Source organism: Rhinoderma darwinii, chromosome 1 (assembly GCF_050947455.1).
Source record: "Rhinoderma darwinii isolate aRhiDar2 chromosome 1, aRhiDar2.hap1, whole genome shotgun sequence".
Lineage (NCBI taxonomy): Eukaryota > Metazoa > Chordata > Amphibia > Anura > Rhinodermatidae > Rhinoderma > Rhinoderma darwinii.
In genome coordinates, this window is record NC_134687.1 from 612,829,006 (window position 1) to 612,851,973 (window position 22,968).

Here is a 22,968-nt window from a genome sequence, read left to right on the forward strand (position 1 = left end):
CTTCTAATTGTACCTGTGTCCTATTGATGCAGATACAATTACATACCTCCCAACTTTCAAGTATCACAAAGAGGCACAGTTTTTTTTCTTTTAAGCCATGCCTCTAATACCACCAAATCCCTTTCCATACTCACCTGATTCAGCCCACACAGTAACATGCTCTCATAGTGCCTCCCACACAGTATAATACCAAATAGCTGCCCCTACACAGTATAATGCCCTCTAACTGCCACCATACAGTATAATGCCCCCCTAGCAGCCCTTATACAGTATAATACCCCCAAAGCTGCCCCTAGTGCCAGTGCCTATATATAAAGTGCCAATGCCCTCTCAATAGTGCCACAGTGCCCATTTAGATAGAGCCCCTATATAGTGCCACAGTTTCCATGTTGATAGTGCCACCCCCCTTTAGATAGCGCTACCCCAGCCGTGTAGATAGCGTCATTGGGACTCCCTCTAGGAGCAGAATCCCCAGCCAGAGCATAGGCCGGGGATTCCATTCCTAGATTCCTAGAGGGAAGCCCTAATGTCACTGGCCAGATCATCCGCAACGGGAATTCCGCTCAAGGAGTAGCCACTAATTCTGAAGCAGGGAACTATCAGCTCCCTGCTTCAGAATTAGTTCATATTGGAGGAGCAGAGGGAGCTCCTCCTCTCGCCGAGGGTTCCCCGGGCACAGCGCTACTTTAAGAGCTGCGCTCGGGGAAGCCCTTGATGGTACTGTCCATATATAAACAGTGACGTCAGTGGCTAATACTTCAGCGGAATCCCCATTGCCAACTCTAGCCGGGGTTTCCGCTCATAAATGGACAGTACAGTCAAGGGCTTCCTCGAGCACAGCACTACTTTAAGCTCCCTCTGCTCCTCCGCTATGAACTAATTCTGAAGCAGGGAGCTGATGGTTCCCTGCTTCAGAATTAGTTTGACAGCGGGACATACCCCCAGTCACCCGGGACAGTGGGACACCGCCGGAATCTGGGACTGTCCGGCTGAATCAGGGTCGGTTGGGAGGAATAAGATAGATAATAGATAGATAGATAGATAGATAGATAGATAGATAGATATGAGATAGATAGATAGATAGAGAGAGAGAGAGAGAGAGAGAGAGAGAGAGAGAGTGGATAGTGATAGATAGACAGACAGATAGACAGACAGGCAGGCAGACATACAGACAGACAGACAGATAGATAGATAGATAGATAGATAGATAGATAGATAGATAGATATGAGATAGATAGACAGTAATGAGATAGATAGATAGATAGATAGATAGATAGATAGATAGATAGATAGATAGATAGATAGATAGATAGATAGATAGATAGATAGATAGATAGACAGACAGACAGACAGATAGATAGATAGATAGATAGATAGATAGATAGATATCACAATGCGGGGTGTGGACCCACTGGGCCGTACCACGTAGTGGAATGGCAGCTGGCCAAACAGGTATGGTAGAGAGTCTATAGTCCAGAAAAGGGTACCTGAGGCAGTAGCAAGGCAGGCTCGGCTGGGACCAGGCAGCAGGTAGACGTCAGGCGTGGAGTAGTAGAACAGGTGTGGAGATGCAGCACAACACGACAACAGCTCAGCATGGCAGTAGACCAGGATGGTACAGATGGCACGGGAAACAGGATACAGGATACAGGAACGGGAAACACTGGGAAGCTGGAAGACACTTAGGAGACCATTTGCAAGACAGATTAAGGGAAACAACAAAAACGCTCAGGCAAGTATAAGAAGGGCCGTGACCCTTTTATAGTCCAGGAGTTCATGAATTGATGATGATGAACTCGATACCCGGAAGTGAGTGCCGGCGCCTCACAGGGGGGGGGGGGACGACGCAGCACAGCAGCAAGACGTCCATGGCCGCGGTCATCAAGGGGTAAGTTAGAACGACAGACCGCGGCCATAGACGTTACAGTATCCCCCCCCCCCTCTTATGCCCCCTCTTCTTGGGACCAGAAGGGGAGAGAAACTTCCGTATGAGGACAGGGGCATCGATGATCTCCTCTGGCTCCCAAGACCTCTCTTCTGGGCCGAATCCCCTCCAATCCACCAAATAAAACGTCCTTCCTCCCACCTCCTTGGTGGCTAGAATCTCCCTTACCTCAAAAGTCCCTGACGAACCGCCAGGAGCCACTGCTGAACTAGGCTAAAGGGCATCACTAGGTATTCATAGTGCCTGTCACGAGTATTAAATGCGGTCTTACACTCGTCACCCTGACTAATCTGAATCAGGTTGTAGACCCCCGCAAGTCCAGTTCCGAAATTAAAGGCAAAGGGTACCTGTTCTTCAACGTGATCTGATTGAGGCCCCGGTAGTCAATGCAGGGACAGAGGGATCCATCCTTCTTCTTGACAAAGAAGAACCCGGCTCCGGCCGGGGGTGAGGATTTACGAACGAAGCCCCTCGCCAGATTCTCCTTAATATAGGTCAACATAGACTGAGTCTCTGGTAGTGAGAGAGGGTGTACTCTACCGTGATGAGGGGATGAATCAGGAACCAAGTCGATCGGACAATCATAGGCACGTTGAGGCGGAAAGGTCTCTGCTTCCTTCTTGTCGAAGACATCAGCGAACTGAGAGAAACACGGAGGCAACCCTGCCAATGACTGATGCGGAGAAGGCTGCGGTGGATGGATATGACCCAGACAGTGGATGAGACCCTTGGGACCCCACTGGAGAACCTCTCCAGAGTTCCAATCCGGGACTGGGGCGTGCAAACGGAGCCAAGGCAAACCCAGCAGCACGGGGTTGACGGCCTTGGGCAGAATAAACAGGGAGATGAGCACAGTGTGAAGAACTCCCACTTGAAGTCTCAATGGCTTGGTAACGGAAAAAACGAGATCGGGCAAAGGCAGTCCATCTACCGAGGCAACGATCAATGGCCTTTCCAGGCGGACAGTGGGCAACTGGAGAAGATCCACAAGGTCTTCATGGATGAAATTAGCTGCAGAGCCAGAGTCCAGGTAGGCAGAAACTGGATGGAGCCGCTCGTCAGCAACGATGCAATAAACAGTTTGGAAGAGAGTTCACGATTAAATGCAGTAGCGCCCAAGGTTGTCTCTCCAACCAAACCTAGGTGTTGGGGTTTTTGGTTTCTGTGGACACAGACGCACGACATGGCCAGCGAGGCCGCAATACAGACGGAGACCAGAGGTGCGCCTGCGCTATTTCTCTTGTATAGACAATTTAAGGCGATCCACCTGCATCGGCAACTCGGGTGTGGCCAGGGGTGAACCTAGCCCCTCTGCTGCTTGAGGCGAACTATAAAAAGACGCCCCCCCCAATCTATCCGAGTTTTCTTATTACTAGCTTTACACAACAAACACGCAATATATAAAAAAAATTAAATAGGAAAACATTTGTTGTTTATTTGTTAAAGTGCTGTTTAATGTATAGAAAAGATTTAAAGAATTCTACTTACTGTATTACTTTAGTATCATAGATCAACAACGCAGCATTAACACTGAAAATGGTTTAGCACATCTTCTATGCCCCCTTTTTATTACCTAATTGACTTATGATTTTTAACTGAGTTCAGTGGCCCGGCGTGGACGGCCAGATACAGTGACATCATCGTGCCGGGCAGTTGACGTCATCAGCGTGCTCCCGATCTCTTGTAGGCCTCAGGCCTAAATCAAGCTGTGGCCTACAAGAGCAAATGGAGGAGCAGGGGTTTCTATTGTGGCAAATTTAAGTTTTTTAACATTTTATACTGCTAACTTTTTTTTGGTAGGTTCCGCTGGACCGTTTGGACTATATCGTAGATTTATTGGACTACTTCAATGATCTACTTTAAAAAAAAAAAAAAAAAAATTGTGAAAGAGGATTGCATGGGGGAGTTTTGATTTCAATAAAAAAAAATTCTTATGTCTGTTTTTTTTAAATACTTTATTATGGCCTTAATAATGGCTGCTGTCTGATTGACAGCGTTCAATTACTAAGGCTGGGGCTTAGCATTAGCCAGTAACAAGGCTATCACTAACCCCTATTATTACCCCGATTCCCACTGCCGCCAGGGATACCGGGAAGAGTCGAGTACGATTCAGTACCTGGCCATCTAAAATGACGGTTAGGCCACAGGCTGGTATTATCAGGCTGGGAAGGGCCAAAAAACGTGGCCCTTCCCACCCTGGTGATGCTAGGCTGCAGCTGCTTTATTGTATCTAGCTAGTTAGGAAAAATAGGGGGAACCCCACGTCATTTTTTTAAAATAAATTGAAAAAAAAATTATGTGAGATCCCCTCCATTTTTCATAACCAGCCAGATGCAATAAAGCAGCAGCAGCCTAGCATCACCAGGGTCTGAAGGGCCATGGTTTTTGGCCCTTCCTAGCCTGATAGTACCAGCCTGTGGCCACCCCAGTACCCTTCACTTCAGGTGGTCGGGTACTGGATCGTACCCAGCTCTTCCCGATACTCCTGGTGGTGGTCAGTAGCGGGGTAATAATAGGGGGTTAGTGCTAGCCTTTTTACTGGCTAACACTAAGCCCCTTCTTAGTAATGGACGCTCTTAATCAGACAGCTGCCATACTAAGGCGGTAATGAAGTATTCAAAAACAGAGACATAAACAATACGTTCTATTGTAATAACTCTTCCACACAATCCACTTTAACCATTTTATTGAAAAAAAGCTTAAAGTGTAGCTAGATGTTCGACAAACTTCTGACATGTCATAGTGACATGTCAGAAGTTTGGATTGGTGGGGGTCCGAGCACGGAGATCGCTAGAACGAAGCAGCTGAAGCACTCGTGTGAACGCTCAGCCGCTTCGTGTGTGTACGGGCTCATAGACTTTGTATTGAGTCCATACACCGATACATTTATTTCCGGAAATAGCCGAACAGACACAAAGCAGCTGAGCGCTCATACGAGCTGCTTCGTTTTAGCGATCGGTTGGGGTCTCAGTGCTCGGTCCCCCACCAATGAAAACTTCTGACATGTCAGTATGACATGATAAAGTTCAGTTACAGTTTTAAGGCTATGTACACCTTTAAAAACGTGTTTTATATATATATATATATATATATATATATATATATATGAAGATATCAATCAATGTGATTGGTGCAAGTTTTAATTACTTTTTATTTAAAATTATTTGTACTTTTTGAGATACAGCTGCTTTGTATCCTGTATGCAGAGCAGCTGTATCTAGTGCTGAGACCTGAATTCATTAGGTCACCTATTATCGATCACATCTAAGTTATGAACTTAGATGTGATCGGTAACAGATCGATCCTGCCCCTACTAATTTAACTTTTACTGACAGCAGAGTGTTCTATAGGGGGGAATAATCCCCCCCATAGAGCCCTCACTAGTTAATATACTGAAAGGTTAGGGGGGTCTGAGCATCCGACTGACTGCTCTAAAGGGGGGGCAGAATACTCAGACCGTCCCTCCCCTGCATCCCCCTATCCTTCCATTATAGTAATGTGAGGGCTCTATGGGGTGGATTATTCACCCACCCTCATAGAGCCCTTGGCTGTCAGTAAAATGCCCAGACCTCCCTTGCTGTATACTCCCGGGTCCCGATCCCCCAGCTACGGCCGACCAACACCTTTTAAATAAGTGAAGGCAGGAGCGTGAGCGCTGTAAGTGACACTCAGTTTTTAATACAGGCCACCGCTCACCGCTCACCTCGTGCATCGTGCATCTCGTCACTCCTCTTCTTGAGGAGAGAGCACTCGACTGCTCCTTCTGCAGACCTGCTCCTCTCTGGCGGTGCGTGCTGTGTACAGCGTCAGAGAGGAGGAGTGTTCTTACAGATGGGCACCATCATGCGGCACGTCAGGTAAGTAAAATAAGGCATGTTCCCTCCCCCCGGTCCAGTCCTTCCCTGGTTCAAAATGCCGCCCAGGGGCATAACTAGGAAAGACTGGGCCCCATAGCAGGCAGACAAAACTCTTGACTGGGGCCCCGCCCAGGTGCCACAAGCAGCCCCCCTTATAGATAGTGCCCCCTGTAGAATGTGCCACACAGCCCCCCTGTAGACAGTGCTATACAGCCCCGCCTATAAACAGTGTCACACCCCACTTGTAGATAGTGCCATACAGCCCCCCTATAGATATCGCCATAAAACCCCACTGGTATATAGCGATATACAACTCCCACTATATATATAGTGCCACACAGCCCCCTCCCTTGTATATAGTGCTGCACAGCCCCCCCTTAGTTGATAGTGCCACACACAAACCCCTGTAGTTTGCGCCACACACAGCCCCCTGTAGATAGAGCCACAGCCCTCCACCTTGTAAATAGTGCCACACAGCTCCCCCATGTGTACAGTGCCAAACAGCTCCCCTTTTATATAGTGCCACGCAGCCCCCCTTTGTATATAGTGCCACAAGGCAATGGCACATTCGAGAAAGTTGTATCAGCCAGGGGATGTCAATCAAACATGGAAAGGTGGGTTTGGAGGCAGGACTATGTAACTCGTCAGGATAGCGGTACTGCCCCATGACCCTTTAATGAGTAAAGCTCTGACATATATACAGCACCAGAACTAAGTTCATATGTATATATACAGCACTAGATCCAAGCTCATACATAAATACAACACCAGAACCAAGCTCAGTACATATATATACAGCACTAGAACAAACCTAAGTACATATATAAAACACCAGAACCAAGCTTAGTACATATATAAAACACCAGAACAAAGCTCAGTACATATATAAAACACCAGAACCAAGCTCAGTACATAAATGCAGCACTAGAACAAAACTCATACATATACAGAGCACCAGAACAAAGCTCAGTACATATATGCAGCACCAGAATAAATACAGCTCAATTTAGTGCAGCCCCTGCCGTATAGGTTTGTACGGCGTAAAACTACAGATGCTGTTTCACAAAAAAATACCACCCATCATCTCGCTGTAGATCATACAGTGACTACAGTGCTGATTAGAGGCAAAAAAAACATTTACATTAAATGACTGACTGGTGACGTCTCAGATTCTAGTTCTTTTCTTCTCCCTCCGGTCCATGATGACTTCTCCCGGCCATGACCCATTTCTGCAGTTTTCTGCTCAGATGTCTTCAGCTTCTCACTTTTAAAACATTTCTGCACCTATAAACGAAGTTAAAATTCTCAAAACCTCTAAATATAATAGCGTCGTACACTGTGTCTCTAATTATAATAGTACCATACACTGTGTCTGTAGATAGTACCTCACATATAGCTCCCCCTGTATATAGTGTCCCACATATAGCTCCCCCTGTATATAGTGCCCCACATCCTTACGTATAGTTCCCCCTGTAGATAGTGCCCCACATCCGCATATATAGACCCCCCTGTAGATAGTGCCCCACTTCCCCACATATAGACACCCCCTGTATATAGTGCCCCACATCCACACATATAGACCCCTCTGTAGATAGTGCCCCACATATAGACCCCCCTGTATATAGTGGCCCACATCCACACATATATACCCCCTGTGCATAGTCCACCACATCCCCATATAGACCCCCCCTGTATATAGTGGGCCAGATCCCCATATAGATCCCCCTGTATATAGTGTCCCACATATAGACCCTAACTCCCCCTGTATACAGTGGCCCACATCCCCACATATAGATGACACCCCCCCTGTAGATAGAGCCCCCACTGTAAATAATGCCACTCACGGTTTTAGTAGAGAAAAAAAATAAAACTTTACATACTCACATGATCCCTTCTGGTGGCAATGCAGATCTGCTCTCTTCTGAGCAGGTCTGCTGGAGCTGAACGACGCATCGTTCAAAGGCGCTGGTTGGCGGTGCAGTATGACTTGCCCCGTCAACCAGAGCCTTTTAAGCACGTAAGCGGTGCGATGAGGTCATCGCGACGCTAGCGCTGTTGAAAGGCGCTGATTGGCGGGGCAAGTCATTTTACCCCGCCAATCAGCATCATTGTAAGGAACATGCCCGGCCATTCAGCACTAATGCATGTATTTGTACCTGCGTGCTTTAGACGCAAGTACAATTACTGCAAGACGGGGTGGCTGTCGCTAGCACCGGGGCCCCCTCCGGTGCTAGCAACATCCCCGGGCATCAGGGGGCCCGTGTCGCCCGGCCCAACAATGTTAGAGGCTCGGAGGTGCTGGCCCCGTAGTAGCGTCGCTACAGCAGTAGCAGCCATAACGGCTGCTGGCGGCAACATATGGGGGGATGTGTCGGATAGCGGCACGGGCCCCCTCAAGCCACGGGCCCCGTGCAGGAAAAAATTGATATAGCATTGGTTCAGAAATCCCCTGCACGTACTTGCGTCTCCATGGAACCGAGAATGTAATGGCAGCGAGAACCGGGAATCCGAACCGGAACCGCTAGGAGAAGTAGCAGGAGGGTCGTTCGGAGGAGCTTGTATAGAGGAAATGGAAGCAGTTAGCGCCCCTAGCTCCTGCGCCATGGAATCCACTGCTACAAGAAGTTGATCCTGTCTTGTTCGGAGATCCTGCAGGTCCGCCTGCATGGCCTGGGAGGGTGACATGCCCTTAAATTGGCCAGCGGGGTCCATGGCCTGAGCGTACTGTCACGATGCGGGGTGTGGACCCACTGGGCCATACCGCATAGCGGGATGGCAGATGGCCAAACAGGTATAGTACAGAGTCTATAGTCCAGAAAAGGGTACCTGAGGCAGTGTAGACAGTAGCAAGGCAGGCTCGGCTGGGACCAGGCAGCAGGTAGATGTCAGGCGTGGAGTAGTAGAACAGGCGTGGAGATGCAGCACAACACGACAACAGCTCAGCACGGCAGTAGACCAGGGTGGTACAGATAGCACGGGAAACAGGATACAGGATACAGGAACGGGAAACACTGGGAAGCTGGAAGACACTTAGGAGACCATTTGCAAGACAGACTAAGGGAAACAACAACAAAGCTCAGGCGAGGATAAGAAGGGCGGTGACCCTCTTATAGTCCAGGAGTTCATGAGTTGATGATGATGATTTTCCTTTAAGAGCGGGCACAAGCGCGCACGCACCCTACGGGAGACAGGCTCGATACCTGGAAGTGAGTGCCGGCGCCTCACAGGGGGACGACGCAGCACAGCAGCAGGACGTCCATGGTCGCGGTCATCAAGGGGTAAGTTAGAACGACAGACCGTGGCCATAGACGTTACAATAGATCTTTCTATTCCCTAGATAGATAGATAGATAGATAGATAGATAGATAGATAGATAGATAGATAGATAGATAGATAGATAGATAGATAGATAGATAGATAGATAGATAGATAGAAATGTTTAATGTTTTTTTATTACCACTATTACTATTACTATTCTCCCTTTCCTGCCAGAGAGAGAGAAGTCACAGCAGTCCCGGGTGGGGGGGGGGGGGGGGGGCGAGAGGATGGGCCACGAGGGGTTACCATGCACTATATTGTTTACACTGTGCACTCACCACTGTCCTGTATATATATACACACTCACAGACGCACGCACGCACACACACATATATATATATATACACACACACGCATTCACACACACACACACACACACACACATATATATATACACGCACACACGCATGCACGCACACAGTCTATATACGATATGTGCACAGATATATAATATATACACAGACGTACAGATGTGTCTACCCTTACCTGTACTTTCATTTGGTTGAGGATTCTAATTGATCATAAAGCAAATTCAACACAATATCGAGGCATGCTAGCAAAACCCTTAACAGGCTGCAACGCACATCACAACCACTGGGTGGCCACAGATCAGCATACAATTTTGGACCTTCTCAGAAAAAAATGGTTTTCAAGAGAATGGGGCTGTAGGACCCTGCACAGCCGGTGGCCAGGAGGTTCGCTGTGCAAAGAATAGCTTTAAACTGGGACCCAGCGCTGTGGTCCCTTTAATCCCAGGATCGATGGGGATCCCGTCGTTCCTCACTATATGTCATCACTTTAGCAATGGGAATAACCATTTAAAGGGGTTGTCTCATAAAAGGAAACCATGTCTATACGCCCTATTAGAGCACATGGAGATCAAAGAAGGGGTCCCACTGCTCTGAGCCAGTACAGAGTTGTCCTTGTATTAAAAAGGATGACCTTTCATCTAAATGGCTGTCACGTAGTAATACATTTCCTCTGAAGCAGGAAATACATTACAGTGATTCCCCAAAAATAAGCAAATAACAACCTGTTAGAAGGGGTCCGAAGCGGGAATTGGGGTGATCAGCCGATGAGACAGCCCCTTTAATAATATAATGTGTATATGGGTTAACATCTAATCAGCATTAACCTACAGACTAAATTATACACATCATGACATATAAGTTTATATATTGAGCTACTGTATTATTTTCCCTTAATTTTAATTCTGCACTATTTTCACTTTCCAAAAAATAAGTTTGTTTTGTCCAAATGAATCAGCATTGTTCTGTTTAACCACTGCAGAAGACTGCCAGCCTCAGGGCTTTTAAGAAGTATGCGGATTGGAACAAGTGCAGAAATTGTAAAAGTATTAACGTCATCTCATTGCAACTTAAAGAAATCTGCTCCAATGCAAAGTTTAATCAATTCTATATTTTCCTGGATGTCATTTTTTCTATTAGTGGATATACCGGGACATTTCCTCTATACACTGTAAGATACATGGACTCACTAAGAATACTTAAAGTGTGCCTCAAGTATGAACATCATTTACAACTTTTCATGAACTAAAGGGATAAGCCATAAATACCTGATAGATGCGGGCCCCACCTTGGGGACCCTCCCCTATCTGGAGACAGGAATCTGCTGACCTTCGTTCACTGTTTCCCAGCCGCCATATTCTCTGCACACTTTAATAGAGAGGTGAGCGCTGCTTGCTCGGCTCTTTCCGTAACTCCCATAGACTTCAGTGGAGAGGATGGCACTTAGGGTATGTTCACACGCAAATCTAAAATACGTCTGAAATTACGGAGCTGTTTTCAGGCGAAAACAGCTCCTGAATTTCAGAAGTTTTTGCAAGCGCAGGCGTTTTTCGCGGCGTCCATTATGGACGTAATTGGAGCTGTTTTTCAATGGAGGCGAGGAAAAACGGCTCCAATTACGTCCCAAGAAGTGACATGCACTTCTTTGAGGCAGCTGTCTTTCGACAGCGGCGCGTAAAAAAAAAGCCTGTCTGCACAGAACACCGTAAGACCCATTGAATTCAATGGGCAGATGTTTGCCGACGGTTTGAAGCCGTTTTTTCGGCCGTAATTCCAGGCGAAAAACGCCTGAATTATGTCCATAAATAGGGCGTGTGAACATACCCTTAAAGTGAATGTATCACCTATATATATATTTTTTCCTAACTAAGAGCAGATAGTCAGACATAATCTTTTTTTTTTTTAATCTGCTTTTATTTTTTATTGTAGATTTTTTATTTTCTGTACATGATTATGGATGCAACCATCTTGGCAGAGTTGCTGTCATAAGCATTAAGAGATATGCTTTATAACAGCCACATGTACCGTTGGAACCTGTGAACAGGAGGGGACTTCTATGGGAGAGTTTTCTAGTCATGCTCTGTGACCTGTGCAGAGGTTACTGTCCAGGGAGGGGAGGGGGGCAGATGGGCTGTGTCCATCACCTATTGTCAATGGTGGATCCTAGGTTATATATATATATATATATATATATATATATAGTTTACCTGTCATTCTAATCCTGCCTGTGATGATAATGAGATGATTGCTGAGGAGTGATCTCTACAGAACAGGAAGGATCAGTCTATAATGAATGGTGGATCCTGTGTTATCTATATAGAGCGGTTACCTGTCAGTGTAACCCTGCCTGAGATGATAATAAAATGTCTGCTGAGAAGTGATCTCTACAGAACAGGAAGGGTCAGTCTATTATGAATGGTGGATCCTGTGTTATCTATATATAGGTGTTACCTGTCAGTGTAATCCTGCATGTAATATTAATAAGATGACCGGTGAGAAGTGATCTCTACAGAAGTTTAAGGCTACATTCACACGAGTGTAAAAAAATGTGTGTAAATCTGGTCCTTGTGTGTTGCGTTATTGCATCTGTGCTTTGCGAGTGGCATGTTTTTTTCACGCACTCACAAATTTTTTTAAAATGGAATTGATGCGCAAATCACGCACAGCACATGGATGTGCATCCATGTTCTGTGCGTCGTTTTGACAATATAGGACATGCAGTGAGTTTCACGCAGCAGACTCTCGCTGCGTGAAAACTCCGGCATATGTGAACAACAACAATGAAATCAATGGGTCCGTGTGCTGTGCATGATTTCCATGCACAGCACATGGATGAGATTCATGTTCGTGTGAATGGGCCCTAGGGGGTCAGTCTATTGTGAGACTCAGTGACCGGAGTGAAAACTGCAAGATTTTAGGATTCATTTTTAATATAGATAATGACATAGAAAATAAAACAATAAATATCCAACAATTCTTTAAAAAAAACAGGTTTAACATAAAAACGTAATTTTAACCCCTTCACGCAAAATCACGGGCTGAGCTCGCTCCATACACAGCGGGTGACGGCTGTTACACGCAGCCGACACCTCCCTGCAATGAGCGGAATCAAAGTTCACTTTGATCCCGCCCGTATAACACCTTAAATGCTGCAATCAATCGCGACTGCGACATTTAAAGTGCTAGAATCTGGGGGGTGCCCCCTCAAACTCGCGATTGCGCCCCCCCCGCGGCACGATCGGCCATTTACAACGGTTGATATGGCAGCCTGGGGGCCGAACAAAAGCCCCCAGGTCCGCTTTCTTTGTACTCCGGCAGGGCTTCAATGAAGACTGTTGGAATCACGATATACTACAATACATTAGCAGAGGCATAGCTAGGTTCTCCAGCACCCGGGGCAAAGATTCAGTTTGGCGCCCCCCCCCCCCAACCTCTTTCCCGACATCTCCTTCCCCCTCGCCGTGTTTGTTTTCTCTACCAATCGACGTGTCATTTCTTTTTATGTAGCGCGAGCATAAAATTATTTGTACATTTTACAAGCAATATGGTTCTATACACAACACCAGAACCAAGCTCGGTACATATATACAGCCCCAGAACAAATACAGCTCAATTTAGTGCAACCCCTGCCGTATAGGTGTGTACGGCGTAAAACTACAGCTCCCAGCATGGCCCGAACAATGGTAAGGATATGCTGGGAGATGCCGTTTCACAAAAAATAAATCCTATCATAATCATCTCACTGCAGATCACACAGTGACTACAGTACTGATTAGAGGCAGAGTGAACATTTACATTAAGTGACTCACTGGTGACGTCTCAGATTCTAGTTCTTTTTCTCCATCCGTTCCAGACCTCTATGATGACTTCTCCCGGTCCATTTCTGCAGTTGGCCGCTCACATGTCTTCAGCTTCTCACTTTTCCAACATTTCTGCACCTATAAATAAATATAAAGTTATCATTATACCGCACACTACGCCCCTAAATATAATAGCGCCATACACTGCACCTCTAATTATAATAGCACCATACACCATGTCCCACACACACACTGTGCCCCCTGTAGATAGTGCCCCCTGTAGATAGTGCCCCCATATAGCCCACCCCTGTATATAGTGTACCACAAATAACTCCCCCTATAGTGCTCTACAGATAGCCCACCCCTGTATATAGCCCCCTGTAGATATAGTCCCCCTGTAGATATAGTCCCCCTGTATATATAGTCCCCCTGTAGATATAGTCCCCCTGTATATAGCCCCCCTGTAGATATAGTCCCCCTGTATATAGCCCAGCAGATATAGTCCCCCTGTATATAGCCCCCCTGTAGATATAGTCCCCCTGTAGATAGCCCAGCAGATATAGTACCCCTGCATATTGCCCAGCCCTGTAGATATAGACCCCCTGTATATAGCCCAGCCCTGTAGATATAGTCCCCCTGTATATAGCCCCCTGTAGATATAGTCCCCCTGTATATAGCACACCCCCTGTAGATATAGCCCCCCTGTAGATAGCCCAGCCCTGTAGATATAGTCCCCCTGTATATAGCCCAGCCCTGTAGATATAGTCCCCCTGTATATAGCACAGCCCTGTAGATATAGTCCCCCTGTATATCGCCCAGCCCTGTAGATATAGTCCCCCTGTATATAGCCCCCTGTAGATATAGTCCCCCTGTATATAGCCCACCCCCTGTAGATATAGTCCCCCTGTATATAGCCCCTGTAGATATAGTCCCCCTGTATATATAGTCCCCCTGTAGATATAGTCCCCCTGTATATAGCCCCCCTGTATATAGCCCAGCAGATATAGTCCCCCTGTATATAGCCCCCCTGTAGATATAGTCCCCCTGTAGATAGCCCAGCAGATATAGTACCCCTGTATATTGCCCAGCCCTGTAGATATAGTCCCCCTGTATATAGCCCAGCCCTGTAGATATAGTCCCCCTGTATATAGCCCCCTGTAGATATAGTACCCCTGTATATAGCACACCCCCTGTAGATATAGCCCCCCTGTAGATAGCCCAGCCCTGTAGATATAGTCCCCCTGTATATATAGTCCCCCTGTAGATATAGTCCCCCTGTATATAGCCCCCTGTATATAGCCCAGCAGATATAGTCCCCCTGTATATAGCCCCCCTGTAGATATAGTCCCCCTGTATATAGCCCAGCCCTGTAGATATAGTCCCCCTGTATATCGCCCAGCCCTGTAGATATAGTCCCCCTGTATATAGCCCCCTGTAGATATAGTCCCCCTGTATATAGCCCAGCAGATATAGTCCCCCTGTATATAGCCCCTCTGTAGATATAGTCCCCCTGTAGATAGCCCAGCAGATATAGTACCCCTGTATATTGCCCAGCCCTGTAGATATAGTCCCCCTGTATATAGCCCAGCCCTGTAGATATAGTCCCCCTGTATATAGCCCCCTGTAGATATAGTACCCCTGTATATAGCACACCCCCTGTAGATATAGCCCCCCTGTAGATAGCCCAGCCCTGTAGATATAGTCCCCCTGTATATATAGTCCCCCTGTAGATATAGTCCCCCTGTATATAGCCCCCCTGTATATAGCCCAGCAGATATAGTCCCCCTGTATATAGCCCCCCTGTAGATATAGTCCCCCTGTATATAGCCCAGCCCTGTAGATATAGTCCCCCTGTATATCGCCCAGCCCTGTAGATATAGTCCCCCTGTATATAGCCCCCTGTAGATATAGTCCCCCTGTATATAGCCCACCCCCTGTAGATATAGTCCCCCTGTATATAGCCCCTGTAGATATAGTCCCCCTGTATATAGCCCCCCTGTAGATATAGTCCCCCTGTATATAGACCAGCCCTGTAGATATAGTCCCCCTGTATATAGCCCAGCAGATATAGTCCCTCTGTATATAGCCCAGCACATATAGTCCCCCTGTATATAGCCCAGCCCTGTAGATATAGTCCCCCTGTATATAGCCTAGCAGATATAGTCCCCCTGTATATAGCCCAGCCCTGTAGATATAGTCCCCCTGTATATAGCCCCCCTGTAGATATAGTCCCCCTGTATATAGCCCCCCTGTAGATATAGTCCCCCTGTATATAGCCCCCCTCTAGATATAGTCCCCCTGTAGATATAGTCCCCCTGTAGATATAGTCCCCCTGTATATAGCCCAGCCCTGTAGATATAGTCCCCCTGTAGATATAGTCCCCCTGTATATAGCCCAGCAGATATAGTCCCCCTGTATATAGCCCAGCCCTGTAGATATAGTCCCCCTGTATATAGCCCCCCTGTAGATATAGTCCCCCTGTATATAGCCCCCCTGTAGATATAGTCCCCCTGTATATAGCCCCCTGTAGATATAGTCCCCCTGTAGATATAGTCCCCCTGTATATAGCCCAGCTCTGTAGATATAGTCCCCCTGTAGATATAGTCCCCCTGTATATAGCCCAGCAGATATAGTCCCCCTGTATATAGCCCAGCCCTGTAGATATAGTCCCCCTGTAGATATAGTCCCCCTGTATATAGCCCCCCTGTAGATATAGTCCCCCTGTATATAGCCCAGCCCTGTAGATATAGTCCCCCAGTAGATATAGTCCCCCTGTAGATAGACACCCCCCGTAGACAAAGTCCCCCCCCCCCCCCGCAGATATAGCCACACTTCTATTACAATTAAAAAAATAAATAAATTCAAACTCACCTTATTCCCGCTCCGACGCCGTCCGGCAGCCATGGAGACCTGCTCTCTTCTGCGCAAGTCTCCAGGGGGTTGAACACAGCGTCTATGAAAGGCGCTGATTGGCTGGGCAGGATGACTTTCCCTGTCAGTCAGTCAGCGCCTTTCATCGACGGAAGCGTCACTTGTACAAAAGGTACCAGTCGCTTCATTGGTGGAAAGGCGCTGAATGGCCGGGCACGGAACGTACCCGGTCATTCATTGCTTCTAATTGTACCTGTGTCCTTGCGACACAGGTACAATTATAGTGCAGGAGGAGGGGGCGCCGGCGCCCCCCTCTGAACTGCGCCCGGGGCACGTGCCCCGCTTGCCCCCCCCCCCTAGCTACGCCCCTGACATTAGTATTGCTGTATATCATGCAAGCGATCCAACAATCGCTGCTTCAAGTCTCCTAGGGGGACTAATAAAAAAAGTAAAAAACAGTTAAATAAAGATTTTTGTTATGTTCCAAAAACAATAAAGTATTAAAAGTTCAAAAAATCCCCCTTTTCACATTTTTCCCCTAAATCAATATTAAAAAAAATAAAAGTTAACATAACTGGTATCGCCTCGTCCGTAAAAGTCCGAAATATCACAATATAGTGTTGTTTAACCTGCTCGGTGAATGCTGTAAAATATATATATATATAAAACACGCAAATTGCTGTTTTTCGGTCACCTTAGCGCTCCAAAAAAATGAAATAGAAAATGATCAAAAAGTCGCATATACCCCAAATAGTATAGATGCAAACTAAAACTCGCCCCGCAAACCGTAAGCCCTCACATCGCTAAATTGATGGAAAAAAAAAATGTATGGCTCTCAGAATACGGCGACACAAAAGTTTTTTTTAATTTAGCAAATGGTTTTATTTTTTTAAAAGTGGTAAAACATAAAACAAATCATATACATTTGGTATCGCCGCAATCATATCAACCTGTAGAATAAGGTGAATATGTCGTTTTTACCGCCTGATGGACGCCGTAAAAACAAAACCCCCCAAAATATGACGTAATCGCAGTTTTTTGCCCATTTCACCCCACAAATATTTTTTTTTCAGCTTCCCAGTTCATTATGTGGTACAATAATTGGTGCCATGAAAAACTACAACTTGTCCCGCAAAAAACAAGCCCTCATATGGCGATATAGACGGAAAAATAAAAAAAATATAGCTTTTGAAAGGTGGGGAGAAAGAAACAAAAGTGAAAATTCTAAAAAGGGCTGCGTCCTGAAGGTGTTAAGAAGAGGTCATTTTCTGATGACACATTCCCACCTCGCTATTGAAGGTTGTTTATGTCTTTGAAAACCTCTATAATTTTCATGTCATGCAGTAAGATTTAAGGAGTCAGAGACCATGTTACCGAACGGCGCCCTGTACAAAATAGCTAGCTTTAAAATAGAGTGCCAGGTAAGAGGATTGCTATCAATACCTTTCATCTAATCATGTTAAGAAACAGGGGGAGGCATTTTTATACCGGAGTGCTTCTTTCAAATATAAAATTATGGATGCCTGCAGATACCACTAGGAGGAGTTTATGACATACCGATTTATACAGCTACCATGAAAGTCTTTATTACGTTCCTATGCTCCCCCTAGAGGTGGATTTTGTATACAAAATTTGGATGTTTTAACAGATAGGATAGGCCAGTTATATCTTGTTCTAAAGCTTTTCTTAAGGATTTTGATTTTCTATTCAAAGCTCTGCCTCGCTGTTAAAGAGGTTCTGTCACCACATTATAAGTGCCCTATCTCCTACATAATGTGATCGGCCCTGTAATGTAGGTAACAGCAGTGTTTTTTTATTTAGAAAACAATTTATTTTCACCAAGTTATGAGCGATTTTAGCTTTATACTAATTACTTTCTTAATGCCCAACTGGGCATGTTTTTACTTTTGACCAAGTGGGCGTTGTGGAGAGAAGTGTATGACGCTGACCAATCAGTGACCAATCAGCGTCATACATTTCTATCCATTCATGTAATCAGCACATAGTGATCCTGCGTTGTTCACTATGTGCTGTCACATACTCACACATTAGTGTTACTGAAGTGTCTTGAGAGTGAATAGACATTCCCTCCAGCCAGGATGCGATGTCTATTCACAATCCCGACACTTCGGTAACGTTTGTGTGGGATTTACAGCACAGCAAGCATAATCTCACAAGATCACGCTGTAAATGACAGTTTACAGCGAGATTACACTTGCTGTGCTGTGAGTCCAACACAAACGTTACCGAAGTGTCGGGATTGTGAATAGACATCCCGTCCTGGTTGGACGAGATGTCTATTAAGTCTCAAGACACTTCAGTAACGTTAATGTGGGTGTATGTGACAGCACATAGTGAACAACGCAGGATCACTATGTGCAGAATAAATGAATGGAGAGAAGTGTATGGCGCTGATTGGTCACTGATTGGACAGCGTCATACACTCCTCTCCACAAAGCCGACTTGGTCAAAAGTAAAATCATGCCCAGTTGGGCATTAAGAAAGTAATTAGCATAAAGCTAAAATCGCTCATAACTTGGTGAAAATAGATTGTTTTTCTAAATAAAAAGCACTGCTGTTACCTACATTACAGCGCCGATCTCATTATGTAAGAGATAGGGCACGTGTAATGTGGTGACAGAGCCTCTGAACTTATCTCCAGTGATGTTTGCAAGTCGATCTGATCTCTGTCGTGGTGCTGACCGTGATGCCAGGCAGAGTGTGCACTGTCGCCAAACCAGTCAGGAAAGATAGATTTTTATTTAAAACTGGCACTGGTCTTTTGATTTTGCCTGTTATATCAGTTTATACTTTGTACTTTGCTACTTATCCTGCTATAATTTGCTTACTATTCACTTCACTTTGAGTGGAGTTATTGGCATTGCTTGTTTTTGTCCCCTCTGTATTGTGTTTGCTGCTCTTCATCTTTATTCCTGACCTCAGCTAAGTTTAACTATGTCTGTTTGTGCCATCGCTGTACTTGGCACTTATTCTTTTCTGCTTTTGACCCAGGATTAGTTTTTACTTTGCTTTGCTGTTCTTTGACTGATGTATCCTGTTGACGGCTCGCACCACTGTTTTTTTGTGCCTCAGTTCTACAGACATTTCTCAGAGAATTAATTACCGGATAACCTTTTTGCACTTAAGTCCTTGTGCCAACAGAGAACCAGGGCCCAAACGGAAGTTGTGAGAAAAGTAGAGGCTTCAGAAGAAATGTATTTGGTTGAAATCTTTGTTTGAATATCATAAAGCCAGGTATTGTACAATTGCCAACATTATAAAATTATACGGACATACGTAATTCAAATGATGGTACCACACTGTGCATAAGAAAACCACCATACCCATGCATAGATAATACCACCATGCAGTGTATAGATAATATTACCATAAAGTGCATAGATATTACTACTATATAGTGCATAAATAATACCACCATACCGTGCATAAATAATGCTACCATACAGTGGATAGATAATACTATCATACAGTGTATAAATAGCACCACCATACAGTAAATAAATAATGCCACCATACAGTGCTCAAATATTACCACCAAACAGTGCATAAATAATACCATACAGTGCATAAATAATACCATACAGCGCATAAATAATATCAACATACAGAGCATAAATAATACCATATATTGCATAAATAATACCACCATACAGTGCATAAATAATACTACCACACAGTGCATAAATAATACCACCATACAGTGCATATATAATAACACTATGCAGTGCATAAATAATACTAACATTGAGTACATAGAAAGTTACAACACAATAGAGCGCATAAATAATACTTACATAAAGTTAATTAATAACACTAAACAGTGCATAAATAATACTACCAGACAGTGCATAGATAATAACAACACTATATATTGCAGAGAGTCTGAACACTCTAAATAATTAAATCTAATTGCTTTATTAATGTCTTCTCAGATTCTAGTTGTTTGCTTTCTCTTTCTGCTCAAGACAGCCCAAAGATCGTGGAAGTCAAGTTATTGTCACACACTCACTCCCTAGCGGAACCCAAATCCACCTGCCCACACCACATTACACCCATCTTACTCTGTCAGCCCAGCCCCCTTTCCTGGCAGCACATGCTCCTTCCTCCACCACTTTCTTTACTTACCAACATTGGAATCCCAAATTGTGGGACATTTAAGTCCCACCTCCATTATGCGTGGGACTACACTAAGAGCTTCCCCTTTTAAACATAACTTTATATAAATCCTGCCCATTTTGACGTTTGGTTCGCAGGTCAATACCAGAAAGATCAGGGCAGTGGACAAGTATGTCGCTCTGGCTGTACATTTCTCCCTCACCCACCACTTTAGTAGCACATCTATCCATTGCTCTCTATGCCGGCACATTTCTTATGTGCTTACATGGCATCACTGCTCTTGCCACCAGTATTAATGGGAGAGAGGATGTGGAGGAAAAATAAATATCTAGCCTTAGGAAAAGGGCGAGAAATGTCTGGACCTTTCGAGAACATGTCAACGTATTAAAGGAGTTTTCCTGGACTATAATATTGATGGGTTATCCTTAGGATAGGCCATCAATGTCAAATCAGTGGGGGTCCCACTCGCTGTACCTCCCGACTAATCAACAGGCACAGCGCCACACATTTAATAGTGGTTGTGCCTGATATTGCATATCAGTCAATTTCACTTGAATAATACTAAGATACAGTGAGCAGCAAATGTATGGCTCTGTGCCTGTAAAACATGCGACCGCAGTGAGCTGATCAGCGGGGTGCCAGCATTTAGACCCCCACATTGATGGCCTGTCCTAAGGCTAGACCATCAATACTATATTATTTAATTTATAGATCCATGAAATCTGGTTCCTGCCTTGAATCAGGATTTTTGGATTTTGTTGGATTATTCTGATTCTGAGCCACTCATCAGCGGTATAAGTATAACTAAAATGCATTTTTATGACAAGTATCCCGTGATTGCCGAGCAGCAGAACCATCATCACGGATATTTTAGGATATTTTGTTTCTCCTGATGTTCCTGTCGGGTTGAAAGTGACAGGGGATGAAGGAGAAAACAGATGCAGAATCATTCTATCCCATGATGTACTATTAGTAAATCATAATCCCATTACCAGTGCGTTCCTGTGTGACTCACTAATGAAGTTTGACGCCTCTGAGCTACAATTTAACAGACTGCAAATTAATTTCCTATACAAGAGAAAACATACACTGTCACTTGCACGGAACACTTTTGGGTTGGCTTAATATTTCTTACAGAATTTATCGCAAACCTATGCCAAGACATGAATAAACCCAGGTGGTCCAGTTTATAATGTAAAAAGCAACAAACTCCATTAACACTGTCATATGCCACCATTTAATAATATTGAATAATGATGGAACCCATATAGATGTAGCAGAGTGGAATTTGTCATCTAAATCCTTATCTGCAGACCTTATTAAAATCTTTTTTTTTTTTTAGTGACCTTATCAAAATCTTAATGACGAAGTCAGATTTGCCATGTCTCAAATTTTAAAGGGGTTGTGTCTAGATTAAATATTACATTTCTTTATAAGATTAGGCAAAAAAAATAATAATATTCTATTGGAATCATTAATCAAAAATTGCTCCTATGTGTAGATATTGCGTTTACATACTTATTATGGCGCCCTCTGGTGTTCTTTTTTTTTTAACCTCCAAGAACATCCCTCTAATGTGTCCAGTAAATTTTAATTGTACTTAATCAAAATAAATCCAGATTTCTTTAAAAAGGGTAAAGTTTATTGTATTTTCTGATATGGAGCTCCAAATCCCCTGATTCTCTACATACAGCCATACAGTTCTATGACAAAATTCTGTCTGTCAACAGCTGCCACTAGGGGGAGCTCACTGCACAGGGATTTATACAGCTTGTGTAGAACATAATAATAAATTATCATGTAGTGAGTTCCCCCTAGTGGTGGTAGAAGTAATTTTAGCATTTAATGTGTTCTGAACTGTATTGTCATGATGTACCACTGATATACTATTGCCTTATATAATAATGTGTCTACAAAAGAAAATTTTGGTTATGATATCTTCAGTTCCAATTCCAAGTATTTCCAATAGGAAACTTGTACAGGAACAAGAAATATTTATGCCTTTGAAACGTGGTGCTACTAAGGAAAATGCGTGAAGATGAACCTTCCACTTGAAACACAAATAAAAACAAAGTAACAACAAATCCTAACCTTCCCAAAAAGTGCAAATTTATATTTTATAGTAAATCTGACCCTGCGTGTTAACCCCCAACACTCACAATAAAATTGGAAAAAATGCAAAGCTTCACATTTTTATTGGAGATAATGGGGCAAATTTACCAAGACTGGTGTTTCATGTGCCAGTCTTAGGCCTTATTCAGACAAGCGTATTATAAGTTCTTGGGCTGTCCGTTAAAAAAACGGACAGAACACTGACCAATGTAATTCAATGGGGCTATTTGTGTGTCCTTTGCGTGAAACTCACTGCATGTTTTATTTTGGGTAGTTTTTGCAGACCATGTCGCCCATTGAAGTCAATAAGTGCGTGAAAAACACGGACAGCAAACAGACGACATCTGTGTGCTGTCCATGTTTTTCACGCACCAGTTGCTAAAGAAATGAGGTGGAAAAAAAGGAAAACTGATGCCACGTGGAAAGCACACTGATACCACACAGAGCAAAAATGCATGAAATAGCGTCCGTCTTTTGCGGACGCAAAACGTGCACGTTCGTCTGAATCAGGCCTTAGTCTTAAGCTAGAGGCAGGGGTAAAGGCAGGAGTAGAGGAGCAAACACTCGTTCATCGGCTGATCGTATCATTTATGCAGCAACAAATTATTATCGTTGTCGGC